At 30.5% G+C, this 6277-nt stretch overlaps 1 pseudogene; it reads left to right on the forward strand.

Annotated features, from left to right (window-relative positions):
- Positions 1-2066: 2066 nt before the first annotated feature.
- Positions 2067-6029, forward strand: LOC139494919 (toll-like receptor 3; annotated as a pseudogene).
- Positions 6030-6277: the final 248 nt, after the last annotated feature.

Here is a 6277-nt window from a genome sequence, read left to right on the forward strand (position 1 = left end):
TGTGTTTAGTTCCGATGCAAAGACCCTATAAGTGAATCAATATTAACGCCAAAATATGCAATCTTTAATGACCTGACAACAGTATCGTAACTATATCCCTTCTTAATGAGTCTATTTATAGGTTTTGTTAGCTTCTGTGGTGAATACTGACATTTTTGTGCTTTATAAAGAATATTTCCATAAAATATTGGATGTGAAATACCTGAACGTATAAGAAGTCTGCATGTTGAGCTATATTTATGAATGATGTTCTTATACCGATGATAAAACTTATTAAATGTTTTGACTAGTTTGTGATATAGAAAACCCTGGTGAAATAATTTTTCAGAATACATAAACTTCTCTCGTTAAATCTAAAACATTGTTATATATACGAGGGAATCGTACAAGTTGAGATATAGGAACCGTAAGATGGTGACAAGGGAACGGCACCATCTAAAAATGGATATATATAATTAACGATTGGATACATTTTTATGTTAATAGAGTACTTTGGATCGTTTTAGTACACAACTCTACATGGTAACATCCATTGTAAAATTCATATTTTGTTGCTGATAAATTAGACATATTTGCTTGTAATATCTGCAAGTTCAAATTTTGAATCTGACCAGTGTGGGGGTTGTTAAGGGAGTTGTTTGATTCCTTGAAATGATTCCCTAATCATACTATTATTTACCTAAATCTTCAATATTTGATATAATAATAATAAATAAAAATTATTAACAAATTTTTATCTAATATCTTTATATTTTGAGTTGTAGAAATTTACGAGAAATGTAGAAAGCCATGTGGTCTTCTTCATTGGGCCCCAACTCTTGTGTACATATCATATCCTGTCCATTTCACAAAGATAAATGGAAACATATGGACATAACATTTCTATCTAGATAGGAAAGAGACTGCATCACAGGAAATAATATTTGTGTATTATATTAATTAAATACAGATACATGTGCTTGTAAATAAACAAATTATAACCTGCAATTCTTGAAAATAAAAAAAAAATATTGTCTTAAATACTGTTAGTGAAATAAGTATATATATTCTAGTCACTTAACATATGTTTCAGTGCATATAAATAGCTACACATTTATTAAATTACATAATCAAAATCATAAATTACCTAACAATACTATCAATTTATAGACACTATGTTGTACGTAAATATTAAAAAGTAAAATGATTATATTCGATTATATTTTTTATTTAATTTATGATTGAATAATACCGTGTCTAAGACTCTTCACAATGCGGGATTTTAGGTTGGTACAAACACTGCCTGTATTGACCAAATAATCATCACTCTCTCATATCACTATCAAATTTCAAAAAAATAATGATGAAATATTTTTTTTATTTGAAAAAAATATCCAGGAAGAACAATTTCTTCATCATACATGTCAAGTTTGAAAAAAATTTCTAAGTACAATTCCCGCTTGATGAATTTGAACAAAATCTTCTATGTCCAATTTCCTCCTAAGAAACTTGAACAAAATTACTAAGTCCAGCATTCCATCTATAATATTTCTTTTACTACAGAAATCCTGTTAACTCAACAGGAAAGTAGTAAACATTTTGCCTAGGATCTATGAAACTGAGGACGTTTATTTTTTATTTTTAAACGGAATCCACCTACTATTATTATACGGGTGACTATGATTATATGATTGAGATGGGGTCATCAAGGCGTTTTATTTTTTTGCGAGGCTGAACAGTCAAAGGGAGATAAATCCTATACGTAAAGTATCAGGTGGTAATTAGAAAATGAATGAAAGGAAATTGCATATCCGGTAAGTTAAAAGTTAAAGAATGAGTGTCAGTGTGTAATACAAAATCAAAAAGCCCAATAACACTCTCTATTAAACTTATTGTAATTTTAATTACGATGTTTTAAAGAGTACAACTGAATTGTTTCCTTGTTTAAAGTACTTATAATGTGGAAATTGTATTATTAGAAATCAACATATAAATGTCAATACGTTCAACTCAAATAAGGAAGAATTAAATTTGGAAAAAAAAAACAAGTTCAGTAAAAGGATTGTAAAGATTCAATCGACATTATCTATAAACTTAGTTCGTCATACAATCTGGACAAGTGCCTCTCTAAATATTCAATAAGAAGTCCAATTTAGTTTGAGTTTATCGATCAGTTTGGAACTTCGTAATCCACTACTTGTATTGAACAAGGTATGAACTCTTTTAATTAGTTTCTGATTCTTTGCATGTTTTCTTTTCACTAAATTTTAAACAAGTGGTATCTCATTTCAATAGCTATAGTGTGAGTCGTCCAATGATTTATTTTCAGAGACGATTTAAAAAAAATAAAAGTATTTAAACAAGCAGCGAAATAATAAATTATTAAATTTTGTAAAAAGGATATTTGTAACATAGTGATCACAAGTACCGCGTTTCTTACAGAAATAGCTCAAAGTTATATCAAATGGAAGAACAATCAAAGAAATGGTATCAAAAACGTCTAGTTAATAAAGATATCAAAATACATATTTCAAGGTTAATGTGAAGAAAAGAAAGCTATACAAACTACAAAAAGTCGAACGTTATCTACTTATGGAATGCGTTAAAACAAACGTCATATTCCTAATCGGTACAGAGCAACCAAACATACATGGTAGGTTAATATTACAAGTGGGATTAAGAAAACTGTATAAACATATAACAGATATAACACACACATACATCTTACTAAAATAGTAAAACAAACAAACGAACAAATCCAATAAGGACGACAAAAAAAAAACACCATTTGTGTAGTTGAAAGTTTATGCAGAAAGACGCCGAACAAAATGTTTTTGTAGTTGGTTGTACAAACTTTGTACGTTGTAAACTTTCTCAATAAAGGAAAAAATAGGTAAAGTAGAAATGCAAAGGTATTCAACGCTTAAATAACACTGTAAACACGTATTAAGGTGGTAAATAACACTACAGGGAGATAACTCTGTAAAATCAGCAGAACGTTCAAATGACGTTGTGTTGTTAAGGGAATATTAAGCATGTTAATGATCAAAATAAGTGTTTGTCAAACTGCTATATAACCAGTGTAATTTTTCTGATTAAATGGTTGGTTCAAATTTTTTGAATTTTTTATATTTTTGTTAAAGGGTCAAAGTAAATACTGTGTCAAAATTTTATGAAAATTAAACGGGCCAAATTAATTTTAGTGAAAGTTTTGGGTACCACCTTAAGTCTCAATCGCACATCAAGAAACACCTGCACCACCTATTATCGTCAAAAGTCGTATATGCATGATTGACGTGTCAGACTTTTAAAAGAAAGAAAAAAATGTCACCTAATCAAAGTTAAACAAAGGTAAATCATTTGGTTGACTGATTCAATCCACAAATCAGAAATTCTTATGCAGTTAAAACCAAAAAGACATCACTTATTTGTTAAACTTTAAAATTGAAATAAAACAAACATAGACAGATCCATGTGTACAAGTTCCATTTACTATCTATTGTATTTAAGTTTATGTTGATATCGTGTGATAAGACCGTCGGCTGTTTTCGGGGTAATCTCGATAGTTGACAAGATGGCTTCTAGGCTAAAATTCACACAAACATAGTATCGTAACCTTGCCCTATAAATCGTTGGTTTTAGAATTTTGGAAATTGGATACATGTTTTACAATGGTTATCAATCTAATATGAGCATTTAAGTCAAATCGGTGAACATACATTTGCCAACTAGTGCCCCTTTAACTTTTAATCTAGCGAAATGACATTAAATATATTTGGTTGATCTTTATTTCAGGTAATTCTTGAAATGAGAATTTACGTCCTTTTTGTGTTGACGGTGTGTTACCTAAATATAGGCAAAGGGTATGTAATGCAGAAGGAATGTCACCAGAATTGTAAATGCACAATTAGGCGTTCAATGAAACGTCAAGCTGTATGTAGGGGACGGGAGTTGCATTACATTCCACAATTTCCAGAAATGATACTTTCTGTTATTATGAGTGGAACAAACTTGACGAATATTGATAAAAATGGATTCAAGAATTTGACCTATATTAGACTGAAAGAATTAACATTAGATAACAATCTTATTACGTTTATTCATGAAGATGCGTTTGTCAATTTAAAATATCTGGATAGTTTGAGTATAGTTCAAGAAACAAATTTAGCAATGAATGTAATTAAGGTATCCGTTGGGAAAATGAAAACAAGAAATCTCCGATCTTTATATTTCAAAAATAATAACTGGCTTTTCCTTCCAGTCGATATGTTTACTAGTTTTTCATACAGTGAAATACGAACTATTGGAATATATGGTAACAGTTTTTCCGAACTACAGAGTGCGACATTTTCACCATTAAAAAAGTTGCAAAAGCTGTATATGAATAAAAATGAGATTGAACATATTGATTTAAAAGGCGTTTCGAAGGATTTAGTGGATTTGCGTTTGAATGAAAATCTTCTCCCAAAGGTTCCGGAATTGTGTACAAAGGATAGACGAGGTATCAGTTTAGTAAAAAAAGTACATACTTTAGATTTAAGCGATAATAACATTGGGGATATAAGAATAAAAGCTTTTCAATGTTTGCCAAAATTGAAAAAGCTTTTACTCAACAGAATACCAATGAAGAGAATTCGGTCAAATATATTCGCATCCCTCCCAGTTTTGTATTCTTTACAACTCTCGAAAATAGGTTTCCCTTTGCAAAAAATAGACGACTATGCGTTCAATAGTTCATCTCTTTCACATCTGTATATGGACGTTGCAAATTTCCATTTTGATAGAGAGGAGTTTAATCCACAGACTATTTTTTCCTCGTCACCAAATCTAAGTTTTCTAAACTTAGAACATAATTTTTTCCCTAAAAACGAAACAAAAATGCAGCAAATACTTTCACCTTTAGTAAGGCTGAAAAATTTAATAATATCCTCAACAAGTCTTTTTATTCTTCCAAAAAATGTCTTCCCGTACTTAAAAACACTCGAGACATTGACCTTAAGTTCAAACAGACTGTCAGATTGGAATGATGGTAGTGACATATTTCGGAATATGACGTCTCTTAGAAACCTCAACCTGAAAGATAATTTCATCAAAATTATAAACAAAAACACCTTTCCTGCAAACGTACTCAAATCGTTAACAGTTCTGGATTTGAGCTATAATTCTTTTGTATGCACGTGTGATCAACTTAGGTTTACAGAATAGATTAAATCAACTAAAGTAAAACTTCTCAGTTATCCAACGCTATATAAATGTAGGTCGCCACCATCGCTTGATGGAACGTTACTTCAAAAGTATGTAAACTCGTCTAAGGAGTGTCCCCCATGGAATCCTATTTATACCACGGTAATTATCTTGTTATTGTCAGCAACAGTATTAGCTGTGATATTTGCGATAATAATGAAGTGTCAAACAAACATTAAAAACTATTTATACCTATGGAGAATCAATTATAACAGAAGAAAAGGTTATCTCCCTTTGCAGGATGCAGATGATTTCGAATATCATGCATTTGTTGTATATTGTGATGCAGATCGCCATTGGGTTCACCAAACATTTCTAAAGAAACTAGAACAAGACGAGGGAATGAAACTTTGCATTCATCATAGAGATTTTGAAATCGGGGAATCAATTACTGCAAATATAAATAACTATCTAGAGAAATCATGGAAAGTGGTTGTTATTTTATCAAATGATTTTGCGAAAAGTGAATGGTGTCAATGGGAGGTTGATGTTGTTCAAGAGAGAAGACGACGGCATGGAAGGGATGTGTTTTTATTGATTATGCTTAAAAATATTGATTCTAAACATATGACGAATCAACTCAGAGCCCTTTTAGACAGTGCATCAAGTCTGAAATATCCAATAGGCGTAGGCGAAGAACTGTTCTGGACGGCAGCAGTAGAAACACTAAGAAAGCCATTGGGGCATCCACCGACAGCACTGTTATGATAACTGTAATAAATTTAAACATGAAATTTTAGAAAATGGTTCACAACTGTGTTACACTGTTATTTCTTAATATGAGCATTTAAAAAAATATTTGGCAGTTATTGGATTAACGATTAAATTCAAATGCATTATGTATATGTGTCATTGGTTATGAAGATTTCTTCATGAAATAATATTCATTGAAATGGTAAATAAAAACATGTATAATTACAAATATATCTTTTATTAAACAATGTATTTAAAACAAAAATGAAATAAGCTTTATTATTTTCCATACGGTGACCTATTGTTGCTAACTTTTATGTCAATCGGAGGACTTACCTTGTTTGTGTTGGATACATAAGCT

Source organism: Mytilus edulis, chromosome 11, assembly GCF_963676685.1.
Source record: "Mytilus edulis chromosome 11, xbMytEdul2.2, whole genome shotgun sequence".
NCBI classification, from domain to species: domain Eukaryota; kingdom Metazoa; phylum Mollusca; class Bivalvia; order Mytilida; family Mytilidae; genus Mytilus; species Mytilus edulis.